Raw genomic sequence first — 18,081 nt, 5'->3', positions numbered from 1 at the left:
TTGAGCTGATCTCCCCGTGCAATGCAGCTGCTCTCCACTAGCTATCTATTTTACATTTGGTAGTGTATATATGTCAATGCTACTCTCTACTTCATCCCAGCTTACCCTTGCCCCTCCCCACATCCTAAAGTCCATTCTCTACGTCTGCATCTTTATGTCTCTCCTGACCCTAGGTTCATCAGAACTTTTTTTTTTTTTTAGATTCTATATATATGTGTTAGCACACAGTATTTGTTGTTTTCTTTCTGACATAACTTCACTCTGTATTACAGACTCTAGGTCCATCCACCTTTGACAAATAACTCAATTTTGTTCCCTTTTATGGATGAGTAATATTCCATTGTATACATGTGCCACATCTTCTTTATCCATTCATCTGTCGATGGACACTTAGGTTGCTGCCATGTCCTGGCTATTGTAAAGAGTGCTGCGATGAATACTGTGGTACATGACACTTTTTGAGTTACGGTTTTCTCACTGGGATTGCTGGGTCATATGGTAGTTCTATTTTTAGTTTTTTGAGGAACCTCCATACTGTTCTTCATAGTGGCTATCAATTTACATTCCCACCTACAGTGCGAAAGGGTTCCCTTTTCTCCACACCCTCTCCAGCATTTATTGTTTGTATACTTTTTGATGATGGCCATTCTGACCAGCGTGAGGTGATACCTCATTGTAGTTTTGACGTGCAATTCTCTAATGATTACTGATGTTGAGTATGCTCTCATGTGTTTGTTGGCAATCTGTATATCTTCTTTGGAGAAATGTCTATTTAGGTCTTCTGCCCATTTTTGGATCAGGTTGTTTTTTTGATATTGAGCTGCATCAGCTGCTTGTATATTGTGGAGATGAATCCTTTGTCAGTTGCTTCATTTGCAAATATTTTCTCCCATTCTGAGGGCTATCTTTTTGTCTTGATTATGGTTTCCTTTGCTATGCAAAAGCTTTTAAGTTTCATTAGGTCCCATTTGTTTATTTTTGCTTTTCTTTCCTTTTCTCTAGGAGGTGGGTGAAAAAGGATCTTGCTGTGATTTATATCATAGAGTGTTCTGCCTATGTTTCATCTAAGTGTTTTACAGTGTCTGGCTTTACATTTAGGTCTTTAATCCATTTTGAGTTTATTTTTGTGTATGGTGTTAGGGAGTGTTCTAATTTCGTTCTTTTACATGTAGCTGTCCAGTTTCCCCAGCACCACATATTGAAGAGGCTGTCTTTTCTCATTGTGTATTTTTGCCTCCTTTATCAAAGATAAGGTGGCCATTTGTGTATGGGTTTATCTATGGGCTTTCTATCCTGTTCCATTGATCTATATTTCTGTTTTTGTGGCAGTACCATACTGTCTTGATTACTGTAGCTTTATAGTATAGTCTGAAGTCAAGGAGCCTGATTCCTCTAGCTCCATTTTTCTTTCTCAAGATTGCTTTGGCTATTCAGGGTCTTTTGTGTTTCCATACAAATTGTGAAATTTTTTATTCTACTTCTGTGAAAAATGCCATTGGTAGTTTGATAGGGATTTCACTGAATCTGTAGATTGCTTTGGGTAGTATGGTGATTTTCACAATGTTGATTCTTCCATTCCAAGGATGGCATATCTCTCCATCTGTTTGTATCATCTTTAATTTCTTTCATCAGTGTCTTATAGTTTTCTGCATACAGGTCTTTTGTCTCCTTAGGCAGGTTTATTTCTAGGTATTTCATTCTTTTGGTTGCAGTGGTAAATGGGAGTGTTTCCTTAACTTCTCTTGCAGAGTTTTCATCATTATAGGAATGGAAGAGATTTCTGTGCATTAATTTTGTATCCTGTGACTCTACCAAATTCATTGATTAGCTCTAGTAGTTTTCTTGTAGGATCTTTAGGATTCTCTCTGTATAGTATCATGTCACCTGCAAAGAGTGACAGCCTTACTTCCTCTTTTCCAATCTGTATTCCCTTTCTTTCTTTTTCTTCTCTGATTGCCATGGATAGAACTTCCAAAACTATGTTGAATAATAGTGGCGAGAGTGGGCATCCTTGCTTTGTTCCCGATTTTAGAGAAAATGGTTTCAGTTTTTCACCATTGAGAATGATGTTGGCTGTGGGTCATATATGGCCCTTATTATGTTGAGGTAAGTTCTCTCTATGCCTACTTTCTAGAGGGTTTTTATCATAAATGGGTGTTGAATTTTGTCAAAAGGTTTTTCTGAATCTATTGATATTATCATATGGTTTTTATCCTTCAGTTTGTTAATATGGTGTATCACATTGCTTTGTGCACATTGAAGAATCTTGCATTCCTGGGATAGAGCCTACTTGATCATGGTGTGTGATCCTTTTAATGTGCTGTTGGGTTCTGTTTGATAGTATTTTGTTGAGGATTTTTGCATCTATGTTCATCATTGATATTGCTCGGTAGTTTTCTTTTTTCGTGACATCTTTGTCTGGTTTTGATATCAGTGTGATGGTGGCCTCATAGAATGAGTTTGGGAGTATTCCTCCCTCTGCTATATTTTGGAAGAATTTGAGAAGGATAGGTGTTAGCTATTCTCTAAATGTTTTATAGAATTCGCCTGTGAAGCCATCAGGTCATGGGCTTTTGTTTGTTGGAAGATTTGAAATCACAGTTACAATTTCAGTGCTTGTGATTTGTCTGTATATATTTTCTTCCTGGTTCCATCTTGGAAGGTTGTGCATTTCTAAGAATTTGTCCATTTCTTCCAGGTTGTCCATTTTATTGGCATAGAGTTGTTTGTAGTAATCTCTCATGATCCTTTGTATTTCTGCAGTGTCAGTTGTTACTTCTCCCTTTTCATTTCTAATTTTCTTGATTTGTGTCTTCTCCCTTTTTTTCTTGATGAGTCTGGCTAGTGGTTTATCAATTTTGTCTATCTTCTCAAAGAAACAGTTTTTAATTTTATTGAGCTTTGCTAATGTTTCCTTCATTTCATTTATTTCTGATCTGATCTTTATGATTTCTTTCCTTCTGCTATCTTTGGGTTTTTCTGTTCTTCTTTCTCTAATTGCTTTAGGTGTAAGGTTAGGTTGTTTATTTGAGATTTTTCTTGTTTCTTGAGGTACAATTGTATTGCTATAAACTTCCTTCTTAGAACTGCTTTTGCTGCATGCCATAGGTTTTGGCTCGTCATGTTTTCATTGTCAGTTTTTTCTAGGTGTTTTTTGATTTCCTCTTTGATTTCCTCAGTGATCTCTTGGTTATTTTATAGTGTATTGTTTAGCCTCCTTGTGTTTGTATTTTTTACAGTGTTCTTCCTGTAATTGATATCTAGTCTCATAGTGCTGTGGTCAGAAAAGATACTTGATACAATTTCAATTTTCTTAAATTTACCAAGGCTTGATTTGTGACCCAAGATTTGATCTATTCTGGAGAATGTTCCAAGAGCACTTGGGAAAAAAGTGTATTCTGTTGTTATTGGATGGAATGTCCTATAAATACCAGTTAAGTCCATCTTGTTTAGTGAGTCATTTAAAGCTGCGTTTCCTTATTTACTTTCATTTTGGATGATCTGTCCATTGGTGAAGGTGGGGTGTTAAATTCCCCTACTATTATTGTGTTACTGTCAATTCCCCTTTTTATGGCCATTAGCATTTGCCTTATGTATTGACGTGCTCCTATGTTGGGTGCATAAAATTTACAATTGTTATATCTTCTTGGATTGATCCCTTGATCATTATGTAGTGTCCTTCTTTGTCTCTTGTAATAGACTTTATTTTAAAGTCTATTTTGTCTGATATGAGAATTGCTACTACAGTTTTCTTTTGATTTCCATTTGCTTGGAATATCTTTTTCCATCCCGTCACTTTCAGTCTCTATGTGTCCGTGGGTCTCTTGTAGACAGCATATATATGGGTCTTATTTTTCTATCCAGTCTGCCAGTCTATGTCTTTTGTTTGGAGCATTTAATCCATTTACATGTAAGGTAATTATTGATAGGTATGTTCCTTTTACCGTTTTCTTAACTGCTTTGGGTTTGTTACTGTAGGTCTTTTCTTCTTTTGTGTTTCCTCTCTAGAGAAGTTTTTTTAGTATTTTTTGTAAAGCTGGTTTGGTGGTGCTGAATTCTCTTAACTTTTGCTTGATGTAAAAGTTTTAATTTCTCCATCAAATTTGAATGAGATCCTTGCTGGGTAGAGTAATATTTTTTCTTTGTATTTCATTTTTGATAGTTTGATTAATATGTCTTGGCATGTTTCTCCTTCAGTTAATCCTGTATGGGACTCTCTGTGCTTCCTGGACTTGACTATGTCCTTTCCCATGTTAGGGACGTTTTCAAGTCTTATCTCTTCAAATATTTTCTCAGACCCTTTCTTTTTCTCTTCTTCTTCTGGGACCCCTATAATTTAAATGTTGGTGCATTAATATTGTCCCAGAGGTCTCTGAGACTGTCCTCTATTCTCTTCAATCCTTTTCTTTATTCTGCTCTGTGACAGTTATTTCCACTATTTTATCTTCCAGTCACTTATCTGTTCTTCTGCCTCAGTTATTCTACTATTGATTCCTTCTAGAGACTTTTTAATTTTATCTATCATGTTGTTCATTGTTTGTTTGCTCTTTAGTTCTTCTAGGTCCTTGTTAAACATTTCTTTTATTTTCTCCATGGTTTTTCCAAGATTTTGGATCATCTTTACTATCATTACTCTGAATTCTTTCTCAGGTAAACTGCCTATTTCCTCTTCATTTCTTTCGTCTGGTGGGTTTTTACCCTGCTCCTTCATCTACTGAATTTTTCTCTGTCTCCTTATTTTGCTTAATTTACTGTGTTTGGGGTCTCCTTTTCACAGGCTACAGGTTAGTATTTCCCATTGTTTTTGGTGTCTGCACCCAGTGGGTGAGGTTGGTTCAGTGGCTTGTGTAGGCTTCTGGTGGAGGGGACTAGTGCCTGTGTTCTGGTGGGTGGGACTGGATTTTGTCTTTCTGGTGGGCAGGACCGTGTACAGTGATGTGTTTTGGGCTGTCTGTGACCTTATTATGATTTTAGGCAGCCTCTCTGCTAATGGGTGGGGTTGTGTTCCTGTTTTGCTAGTTTTTTGCCAAGGGGTGTCCAGCACTGGAGCTTGCTGGCTGTTGGGTGGAGCTGGGTCTTAATATTGAGATGGAGATCTCTGGGAGAGCTCTTGCCAATTGATATTATGTGGGGCTGGGAGGTCTCTGGTGATCCAATATCCTGAACTCGGCTCTCCCAGCTCAGAGGCTCAGGCCTGACACCCGGCCAGAGCACCAAGACCCTGTCACCCACATGGCTCAGAAGAAAAGGGAGAAAAAAGAAAGAAAAAAAATTTTAATAAAATTATTAAAATAAAAAAATAAATAGTAAGGAAAAAAAGAGAGCAACCAAACCAATAAACAAATCCACCAATGATAACAAGCACTAAAAACTATACTAAGATAAATATAAAAATCAGAAACAAGTCAGTCGCAGACAGCAAACCCCAAGTCTACAGTCACTCCCAAAGTCCACCGCCTCAATTTTGGGTTGATTCCTTTTCTCTTCATGTATTCCACAGATGCAGGGTACATCAAGTTGATTGTGGGGATTTAATCCACTGCTCCTGAGGCTGCATGGAGAAATTTCCTTTTCTCGTCTTTGTTCGCACAGCTCCTGGGGTTCAGCTTTGGTTTTGGCTCCACCTCTTAGTGTAGGTTGTCTTCAGGCTTCTGTTCCCACCCAGACAGGATGGGGTTAAAGCAGAGGCTGATTAGGGGGCTGTGGCTCACTAATGGTGGGGGGAGGGAAGGGTACAGTAGCTATAATTGTAATGTGGGGCGAGCCTGCGGCAGCAGAGGCCAGTGTGATGTTCCAACAGCTGAGGCACACCGAGTGTTCTCCCGAGGAAGTTGTCCCTGGATCACGGGACCCTGTCAGTGGCGAGCTGCACAGGCTCCCAGGGGGGAATGTGGATAGTGACCTGTGCTCACACACAGGCTTCTTGGTGGTTGCAGCAGCAGCGTTAGTTTTTCATGCCCGTCTCTGGTGTCTGAGCTGATAGCCGCAGCCTATGCCCATCTCTGGAGTTCATTTAGGCAGTACTCTGCCTTCTGTGGGCAGACAGGGAAGGAATCTCCTCTCCTCACGCACCCCAAAACAATGGTCTCTTATCTTTTAGGCAGGCCCAGACTTTTTCCCGGACTCCCTCCTGGCTAGCTGTGATGCACTAGCTCCCTTCAGGCTGTGTTCACGCAGCCAACCCCAGTCCTCTCTCTGGGATCCGAATGAAGCCTGAGCCTCAGTTCCCATCCCCAACTCACCCCAACGGTTGAGCAGATAAGCCTCCCAGGCTGGTGAGTGCTGGTTGGCACCGAACCTCTGTGCGGGAATCTCTCCACTTTGCCCTCTGCACTCCTGTTTCTGCGCTCTCCTCCATGGCTTCGAAGCTTCCCCCCACCCTCCCACCCCCATCTCCACCAATGAAGGGGCTTTCTAGTGTGTGGAAACTTTTTCTCCTTCACAGCTCCCTCTGAGATGCAGGTCCCCTCCCTATTCCTTTGTCTCTGTTTTTTCTTTTTTCTTTTTCCCTACCCAGGTACGTGGGGATTTTCTTGCCTTTTGGGAAGTCTGAGGTCTTCTGCCAGCGTTCAGTAGGTGTTCTGTAGAAGTTGTACCCCATTTAGATGTACTTTTGATGTATTTGTGGGGAGGAAGGTGATCTCCCCGTCTTACTCCTCCACCATCTTTGGTTACAAAGATTTAAACTGTGCTTTCTTGTAGGAGTTTAATAGCTTTAGCTCTTATATTTAGGTCTTTGATCCATATAATTTTTGCATATAGTGTAAGATAGTGGTCTAAATATATTCTTTTGTATGTGGATATCCAGTTTTCCCTGATTTATTGGTTGAAAAGACTATTCATTCCTCATTAAACAGACCTGGCATGCTTGTTTAAAATAATTTGACTCTAAGTATGAATTTATTTCTGGACTCTCAGAAATAAATGCCGATCTGTATGTCACCCTTATGCAGGTAATGCATTGTCATGATTACTTGTAACTTTGTAGTAAGATTTGGAAATGGGAATTATGACTCTTCCAACTTAGTACTCCTTTAATAAGATTGTGTTGGCTATTCTAGGTCCCTTAATATTCCTTATGAATTTTAGAAAACAGCTTGTCAATTTATACAGAGAAGACAGCTGGATATTGATAGGGATTATGGTGAATTTGTATATAACTTTGGAGGGGTATTTTTTTTGGGAAATTGCTTGCTTGTTTTGTCTGTTTAAATTTATTTATTTATTTATTTATGTTTGGCTGTGTTGGGTTTTGATTGCTGTGCATGGGCTTTCTCTAGCTGCTGAGAGCAGGGGCTACTCTTAGTGTGGTGCACAGGCTTCTCACTGCGGTGGCTTCTCTTGTCACAGAGCACGGGCTCTAGGCACGCAGGCTTCAGTAGTTGTGGCATGCAGGCTCAGTAGTTGTGGCTTGTGGGCTCTAGAGAGCAGGCTCAGTAGTTGTCACACACAGGCTTAGCTGTTCCATGGCATGTGGGATCTTCCTGGACCAGGGATCAAACCCATGTCCCCTGCATTGGTAGGCAGATACTTAACCACTGTGCCACCAGGGAAGCCCTGGAGGAGTATTTCTCTTAAGTTTTCGTATTCATAAACATATGATATCTTGCCATTAATTTAGATCTTCAATCTCTTTCAATAAAATCTCATAGTTTTCAGACTGTATGTTTTGCATTTCAGTTGTTTGCTTTACTATTGGGTAGTTTAATCATTTTAATGCTTTAATAATTGGAATATTTTTGATTGTTCACTGTAAGCATATAGAAATGTAATTGATTTTTCTATATTAATTGTGTATATAGAAACTTTGCTTACCTTTTTTATTAATTCTAGAAGCTTTCTTGTGGATTCTTTGGGATTTTTAATAAACAAGATGATGTTGTCTGAGAATAGAGATAGTTTTACTTCTTACCTTACAATCTAGATGCTTTCATTTCTTTTTTTTTTTTTTTTTTTTTTTGCCTAATTTCCCTGGTTAGAACCTCCAGTACAATACCAAATAGAAGTGTCAGGAGCACATATCCTTGACTTGTTACTGTTCTTTGGGAGAAAGTTTTCAGCCTTTTACCACCAAATAAGATGTTGGCTGTGAGTTTTTAGATATGCTTAATCATGTCAAGGCAGTACCCCACTTCCTAGTTTCTTAATTTTTTTTTTAATCTTTAAGGAAAATGGAATTTTGTAAAATTCTTTAACTAGGTCCATTGAGATGATCATGTGATCTTTGTTCCTTATTCTATTCATATGTGTACATCAAATGACTTTTGCATGTTAAACCAACATTACCTGTATGGGATAAATCCCATTTGGTCATAGTGTATAATCCTTTATATGTGCTGCTGGAGTCAACTTGCTTATATTTCATTAAGGTTTTTTGTGTCTATTCCTAAGATATACTGTCCTGTAGTTTTATTTCCTTTATGTCTTGTCTGGTTTTGATATGAGGGTAATGATGGCCTAATAGGATTACTTGGTAAGGGTATCGTCCTCTTTTATTTGTTGTAGAGTTTGTGAAAAATGAGTATTAAATCTTCTTTAAATATTTGGTAATATTCACCAGTGAAGTCATCTGGGCCTAGGCTTTTCTATGGGGCAGATTTTTTTTGTGTGTGTGTGTGGTATGTGGGCCTCTCACTGTTGTGGCCTCTCCCGCTGTGAAGCACAATCTCCGGATGCGCAGGCTCAGCAGCCATGGCTCACAGGCCCAGCCGCTCTGTGGCATGTGGGATCTTCATGGACTGGGGCATAAACCCGTGTCCCCTGCATTGGCAGGCGGACTCTCAACCACTACGCCACCAGGGAAGCCCCTTTTGGGCAGATTTTTAATCACTAATCTGTTTATTTGTTATAGGCTGCTATAGAATGAATTGTGTTCCCCCTAAAGTCTTACACTGAAGCCCTAACCCTCAATTTCACTGTATTTGGAGATCAGGACTCTAATGAGGTAATTCCCTTATAATTCTTTTTTATTTTAGTAAGATCAGTAGTAATGTTCCTTTTTTTCATTCCTGATTTTAGGTCAGTTTACCTACAGCTTTGTCAGTTTTCTTCACCTTTAAATTTTGGTTAGGTTGATTTTTATCTTTTGCTTTCTAGAGTTAATTTCATTTATTTTCCTTACAATTAATAGAGTTAATTTCATTTATTTTCCTTACAATTCTTTTTTACTTCCATTTACTTTCTTGGAATTTAGTTTATTATTTTACCAATGGGCAGATCATCCAAAATGAAAATAAATAAGGAAACACAAGCTTTAAATGACTCATTTAACAAGATGGACTTAACTGATATTTATATGACATTCCATCCAGAAACAACAGAATACACTTTCTTCTCAAGTGCTCACGGAACATTCTCCAGGATTGACCGTATCTTGGGTCACAAATCAAGCCTTGGTAAATTTAAGAAAATTGAAATTGTATCAAGTATCTTTTCTGACCACAGTGCTATGAGACTAGATGTCAATTACAGGAAAAAAAAACTGTAAAAAATACAAACACGTGGTGGCTAAAGAGTACGTTACTAAATAACCAAGAGATCACTGAGGAAATCAGAGAGGAAATAAAAAAATACCTAAAAACAAACGACAGTGACAACATGACGACCCAAAACCTATGGGGTGCAGCAAAAGCAATTCTAAGAGGGAAGTTTATAGCAATACAATCCTACCTCAAGAAACAATTAAATTCTTAAATGAACAACCTAACCTTACACCTAATGCAATTAGAGAAAGAAGAACAAAAAAACCCCACCAAAGTTAGCAGAAGGAAAGAAATCATAAAAATCAGATCAGAAATAAATGAAAAAGAAATGGAGAGAATAGCAAAGATCAATAAAACTAAAAGCTGGTTCTTTGAGAAGATAAACAAAATTGATAAACCATTAGCCAGAGTCATCAAGAAAAAAAGAGAGAAGACTCAAATCAAGAGAATTAGAAATGAAAAAAAGGTAACAACTGACACTAGAGAAATACAAAGGATCATGAGAGATTACTGCAAGCAACTATATGCCAATAAAATGGACAACTTGGAAGAAATGGACAAATTCTTAGAAAAGCTCAATCTTCCAAGATTGAACTAGGAAGATAATATAAAGAGACCAATCACAAGCACTGAAATTGAAACTGTGATTAAATATCTTCCAACAGACAAAAGTCCAGAAACAGATGGCTACACAGGCGAATTATATCAAACATTTAGAGAAGAGCTAACACCTATCCTCAAACTCTTCCACAATATAGCAGAGGGAGGAACACTCCCAAACTCATTCTATGAGGCCACTATCACTCTGATAACAAAACCAGACAATGATGTCACAAAAAAAGAAAACTACAGGCCAATATCCCTGATGAACATAGATGCAAAAATTCTCCATAAAATACTAGCAAACAGAATCCAACAGCTCATTAAAAGGATCACACACCATGGTCCAGTGGGGTTTATCCCAGGAATGCAAGGATTCTTCAATATATGCAAAACAATCAATGTGATACACCATATTAACAAATTGAAGGAAAAAACCATATGATAACCTCAGTAGATGCAGAAAAAGCTTTCAACAAGATTCAACACCCATTTATGATAAGAACTCTCCAGAAAGTAGGCATAGAGGGAATTTACCTCAACATAATAAAGGCCATATATGACAAACCCACAGCCAACATCATTCTCAATGGTGAAAAACTGAAACCATTTCCTCTAAGATCAGGAGCAGGAAGGGGTTGCCCACTCTCAACACTATTATTCAACATAGTTTTCGAAGTTTAAGCCATAGAAATCAGAGAAGAAAAGAAATAAAAGGAATCCAAAGTGGAAAAGAAGAAGTAAAGCTGTCACTCTTTGCAGATAATTTGATACTATACATAGTGAATGCTAAGGATGCTACCATAGGATTGCTAGAGCTAATCAATGAATTTGGTAGAGTAGCAGGATATAAAACTGATGCACAGAGATCTCTTGCATTCCTATACACTAATGATGAAAAATCTGAAAGAGAAATTAAGGAAACCCTCCATTTACCAATGCAACAAAAAGAATAAAATACCTAGGAATAAACCTATGTAAGGAGTCTAAAGACCTGTATGGAGAAAACTATAAGACACTGATGAAAGAAATTAAAGATGATACAAACAGATGGAGAGATATACCATGTCGTGGAGTGGAAGAATCAACATTGTGAAAATGAATATACTACCCAAAGCAATCTACAGATTCAGTGAAATCCCTATCAAACTACCAATGGCATTTTTCACAGACGTAGAATAAAAAATTTCACAATTTGTAGGGAAACACAAAAGACCCCGAATAGCCAAAGCAATCTTGAGAAAGAAAAACGGAGCTGGAGGAATCAGGCTCCTTGACTTCAGACTATACTACTAAAACTACAGTAATCAGGACCTTATGGTTCTGGCACAAAAACAGAAATATAGATCAATGGAACAGGATAGAAAGCCCCGAGATAAACCCACAAACATAAGGTCACCTTATATTTGATAAAGGAGGCAAGAATATACAATGGAGAAAAGACAGCCTCTTCAATAAGTGGTGCTGGGAAAACTGGACAGCTACATGTTAAAGAATGAGGACTTCCCTGGTGGGGCAGTGGTTGAGGGTCCGCTTGCTGATGCAGGGGACACAGGTTCGTGCCCCGGTCCAGGAGGATCCCACATGCCAAGGAGTGGCTGGGCCCGTGAGCCATGGTTGCTGTGCCAGTGCGTCCGGAGCCTGTGCTCCATAATGGGAGAGGCCACCACAGTGAGAGGCCCATGTACCGCAAAAAAAAAAAAAAGAAAAAAAAAAGAATAAAATTAGAACAGTCCCTAACACCATACACAACAATAAACTCAAAATGGATTAAAGACCTAAATGTAAGGCCAGACACTGTAAAAGTCTTAGATGAAAACATAGGCAGAACACTCTATGATATAAATCACAGCAAGATCCTTTTTCACCCACCTCCTAGAGAAAAGGAAAGCAAAAATAAACAAATGGGCCCTAATGAAACTTAAAAGCTTTTGCATAGCAAAGGAAACCATAATCAAGACAAAAAGACAGCCCTCAGAATGGGAGAAAATATTTGCAAATGAAGCAACTGACAGAGGATCAATCTCTAAAATATACAAGCAGCTGATGCAGCTCAATATCAAAAAAACAAACAACCCAATCCAAAAATGGCCAGAAGACCTAAGGAGACATTTCTCCAAAGAAGATATACAGATTACCAACAAACACATGAAAGGATACTCAAAATAAGTAATCATTAGAGAATTGCAAATCAAAACTACAATGAGGTATCACCTCACACCAGTCAGAATGCGCACTATCAAAAAATCTACAAACAATAAATGCTGGAGAGGGTGTGGAGAAAAGGGAACCCTCTTGCACTGTTGGTGGGAATGTAAATTGATACAGTCATTATGGAGAACAGTATGGAGGTTCCTTAAAAAACTAAAAATAGAACAGCCATATGACCCAGCAATCCACTACTGGGCATATACCCTGAGAAAACCATAATGCAAAAAGAGTCATGTACCACAATGTTCATTGCAGCACTATTTACAATAGCCAGGACATGGAAGCAACCTAAGTGTCCATGGACAGATGAATGGATAAAGAAGATGTGGCACATATATACAATGGAATATTACTCAGCCATAAAATGGAACGGAATTGAGTTATCTGCAGTGAGGTGGATGGACCTAGAGTCTGTCATACAGAGTGAAGTAAGTCAGAATGAGAAAAACAATTACCGTATGCTAACACATATATATGGAATAAAAAAAAATGGTTCTGTTTAACCTAGGGGCAGGACAGTAATAAAGACACAGATGTACAGAATGGACTTGAGGACACAGGGAGGGGGAAGGGTAATCTGGGACAAAGTGAGAGAGTAGCATTGACATATATACAGTACCAAATGTAAAATAGATAGCTAGTGGGAAGCAACTGCATAGAAGAGGGAGATCAGCTTGGTGCTTTGTGACCACTTAGAGGGGTGGGATAAGGAGGGTGGGAAGGATACACAAGAGGGAGGTTATACGGTGATATATGTATGCACATAGCTGATTCACTTCATTATACAGCAGAAACTAACACAACACTGTAAAGCAGTAATATGCCAATAAAGATGTTTAAAAAAAAAAGAGATGGAGCAATAAAAAAATCTAAAAACAAAAAATAAGTATAGTCAACTCTGCATATCCTGTGTGGATATTTGTGGAGGAAAGAATAATTATATACACACATAGCATATTAATATTTATAAATAAATAAAACAATATATAAATAAATATAATAAACAATATAAATAAATATACAGGTATATTTATTTTTCTAGATACTCAAGGAATACCAAACTAGCTGCATTCTGATGGATATGCAGTGGGAGCATAGGTTATCTCTCCTAATATCCTTTCTTTTTTCTCCTTCCTTGTGTCCAAGTTCTTTTCTGTTTATCCTCTTGCCCCACAGCCATCAGACTGGTAAATACATATTCCAGTTCACTTTACCATTTAATTCTTTAAGCTTTATAATTGTTTTATTATTAGGGGAAACTTTCATTCCTGTTTCAGGAGTCTGGGGATCTGGATTATACAGAAAACTTCATTTTTCATATTTTTGAATAGTTGGATGGAAAAACAATAAAACATCAACTTCTCCCAAATTATTATACAAGGCTAATGCAATTCTAATTAGAATATCTTTGTTTTCTTTTGCTGAATGAGAGCATATTTACTATTTTCTGATATAATAAATTTATTTACTTATCTAATCCAGTTCAAGTAAATTTAGCCACGAAGAACCAAGAAAAATATTTAAAAGAACAGCAGTGAGTATTTATTGGGGGAAATTAACCTTATTAGAAATAAGAAAATAAACTACTGTAATCAAATAAATATAATTTGTGAATAGTGTTTGACAAAGCACTATAAAATAGAAACATCAGAAATAGATTTAATAATCAGTACAGTTTAGTATAAGATATAGGTCATAGTATAATGAAATTATAAGGTGACTAATTTAATAAATTATGTAAAATAAGTAGATACCCACTGAATATCCATAAAACAATGTCCAAAATGTATTAAAGTTGTAAATATAAATATTAAAAAACACATATCTACAAACTACAAGTGCTGTCTAGGGCATGAGAAATTTCTTACAAAGATGGGAAATAAAAAACTGCGCAGGAGGGGAGAGGCAGCACGTTGAAAGGAGGGCCTCTGGAGTGTGGATTTCCGGAGTTTGGAGGTAGGGCCCTGAGTGAGGGTGTGTGGATGGGGTTTAGGCCCAGCACGTTGGAGGGAGTCTCTGAGTGTAGAGGTAGGGCCCTGGGTGGGGGGCGCTCTAGTTGTGAGGAGATGCGAATTCCACATCCTCCTACTACCTGACTTTACTTTTACTGTGCATGATGAAATTTGAAGAGAAATAGATATGGCTCAGAGATTAGGTGAAATTCCTAGAGAAAACCATAACAGACCTATGCTCACAATTAACTAGAATAATAACCATTTCACTTTATAGTCATTAAACAAATTGAATCCATTTTCAAATATATTCCACAAATAAAGGAGTCCTATTAAAATATTAAAACAACAGCAACAATGAAAGAAACAACAATAGAAATCCAGATAATTCTAATGTTAAAATTTTTTTTAAAGTATCCTCCTCCATTCTATTTATGATGGTATTGAATTTGATAACAGATTAAAATTGGTTTGGTGCCAAAATAAAACTACAGGCCTATCTCATGCATCAATACTAAAAAAAAAAAAAAAAAAAAAAATCCAAACATGCAGAAAAGATATTACATTTTGACTAAGTTGGCTTTATCCTATTAATGCAAAGCGGTTCAATATTAGAACATTTATCAATGTAATTCATCACTAACAGATTAAAGCTAAACAAAATATACGATCCTTTCAAGAGACATTACAAAAACGTAAAACAAAACCAAAATCAATTAAATTTATCCATTCAAGCTATAAAACAACTTTCAGCTAATGGAATAAATGGCAATTTCCTTAACTCAATAAAAGGTGTCTACAAAAGATCCATATGAAATATTATATTCTGTAGTAAAATCCTTTGGACAGTTTTATAAAATTAGAAGTCGAATAAGAATGATTCCTACCACTATATCTATCCAGCACTGTACAAGAGTTCCTAGTCAGCTCCCTATGTTAAGATTAAAGGAAATGAAGTGTGTAATGATTAGAAAGATTTTAATTGAAGATGATGTGAGTGTCTACATAGAATTCTATATGAATTCAATATTCTATAGAATTCAAAGATTCTATAAGACAAATGATTAGAATTGTGAAGCACGTTTGGCAATGGTGTTGCATATTATATCTTATGTGAAAGTAATCTGCATTTATAGAAACAACAAATTTGATTTTAATAAAATGTAACTCACAGCAGCACCAAATACATTATATACAAATACACATATATACACATAGATGTAGAATATGTGTGTGTGTATTATATATAATCTAAGTATAAATAATTTTGTAAAAAAAATATAAAGCCTCAAGAAATAGATTAAAATTCCAAACTATGAAGAACTGTGACACCTTTATGAATAAGAAGATTAAATGTTTACTCCCTGTCAGTTTTCCCCGAAATTGATCTAGATTCAGGACAATTTCAGTCTAAATAAAATCACCATTTTCTATGGAATTTGATTAAGTTGATAACTTGATTCTAAAATTTATATGGAAATGTAAAATTCTAATGATAGGTAAGATCTTCTAAAATGAAAAGCTGAAGAATCTTATCCTCTCAGATATTTAGACTAATAATAAAGTTCAATTTATTAAGATAGTCTAAAAATGCAGTAGGGTTAAACAAGATAGATTTATCGAATTTGATATTTGGCAAAATCTACATATTAAATCAAAGAGGAAAAAATGAATTTTCAGTAATTACTGCAGAAACATTGGTTGTCTATGTGGAAAAATGTGAAATTGAATCTCTACTTCAAACTATATTCTCATAGCAATCCCTAATAGATTAAGGATAAATATGAAAAACAAAACTTTAAATTTTCTTTGAAAATTTAAGACCATGTCTTTGTATCATCAAATATCATTCATCACCAAAAGAAGGTAAAAACACTAGCTATACTTTTGGAAGATATCATTATTAAGAAAATTAAAAGAACCTAAATGAATCAATATGAGAAGGACTATGAAGAAGAAAAATCAGTAAAGAGCCTGACTAGGCATTTTGCTGAAGAGGAAATGGGAATAAATAATGTGAAAAAGTGTACACCTGATTAATAATCAAGAAAATTTAAATTATAACAATAATATGTTATAGTTTCACATATACCAGATTGGCAAAAATAAAAATTTGATAATAACAAGTGTTGAATAGGATATCTAGCACATATACTCTGCTGATAGAAGTGTAAATTATGTATATTTCAGAAAGCAGTTGAGCATTAAAACTAAAGCTGAATAGGTATATACTTTATGACCAGTAATTTAACTGTTCAGTGACTACTCTAAAGACACCTATGTTCATTTCCATCAAGAGACATAATGAACATTGTATACAGCATAACATTTATAAGAGCAAAAGCTGAAAACAATTCAAGTGCTAGCAGTAGCATAACTGGCAATCATACAAGGGAGTATAATACAACAGCAAAAGTATACTATAGTTATATATTTTATGATGTAAAAGGAAAAAAAACAGTCACAGAAAAAAATATATGTGTGTATATATATGTATATGTCTGTGTGTGTAAATATGGTGTAATTCCATTTTTGGGGGGTGTAATTCCATTTTTATCTGGGTGACAAATAAGTAAAACTTATTTGTAAACAAAAAACTTATAAGTAAACAAAAAAGTCATCAAATTAATTTTTATAGATAATTATTAACACAAAATCAAGATGGTAATTATTTCCAGAGAGGAAAGACTGGGATCAAATCCAAAAGATGCCTATATGGGATTTCCAACAATACTGACAAAGTTCTATTTATTCAGCTAGATACAATGCATACACATGTATTTCTTCATTAGTATTCTTTATACCACACAAATATGTCATATCTATAGGCCAGAATAAAACAATGGTAATCAATTTTTTAAGTGAAGTATTCCTTTTCTTTAAGAAGAAAATATAAATATATATTCTCAAAATGTAAGTAACATTAATGGTTTTGTTTTGTTTTGTTTTTGCTTGGAATGAATTATTTTGGAGAGTTTGTTGAAACTACCATAAGAAAGATGTTTTGAACAACCTGAAATAGTATCTTAAAGGGAGGTGAATGGATTTTTTGATAGGGACCTTTAAATTTTTGTACCTTTAGGAGATTTCTGCCCTCATTCTATGTCAAGAATCTGCCATCCTTTATAATGATAATTCCCTTCTAAAATCCTTATGTATTTACTGTTTAATACTCCTGACAATATCTTTATTTTATGAAGACCCCTGCCTCAAACTTAGTGATCCACTAAAAGTACATAGCCATCAGGTTAGAAATCCCCACACTGAATTATAAAGTTGTTTTGCCCTAAAGAAGCAAACCAAGCCAGAGGAGAAATCAAATGCACCCTGAATCAAGAGACAAAACAGAGCTAATCACTTTGGATAGATACTCCATTGCTTGCACAGCTGGGTATGGTGTGCTCATTTTGTAAACATGCTTTGCTATTTTCCTGGTATTAGTCAGTTTGCTTGAATGGATTAGAAATTTGAAAGTTGCTTTGTCTAATGTCATGGTAAATTTGTATCCTGATAGAAGAATACTTATGTCCTGATAAGCACTGTTATTCCCTGCAGCTTCCCTCCACTGGTATTGGAAGCTAAGGGGTGAGATGCCACACAAAAGCCTAAACTCAAGATTCTTAAGTTCTTGTAGCAGCTTGGAAATTGTTAAAAATGTATTTAATCCCCTGAATTGAGTTTAATATTCAAGGTGTTGGCATAGTGTGGCACTATAGGAGAGAGTCAGAAACAGTGTATTCTTTCTTCTCTTTATAGATGGTTTGCCTACACGTAACTTCCCCATCACCATTAGCATCAGGAGTGTCATCAGGTATTCACCTCAAGTTTCTTTAGAA

This window comes from Mesoplodon densirostris, chromosome 4, assembly GCF_025265405.1.
Source record: "Mesoplodon densirostris isolate mMesDen1 chromosome 4, mMesDen1 primary haplotype, whole genome shotgun sequence".
NCBI classification, from domain to species: Eukaryota; Metazoa; Chordata; class Mammalia; order Artiodactyla; family Ziphiidae; genus Mesoplodon; species Mesoplodon densirostris.
This window is presented reverse-complemented; position numbering follows the sequence as displayed.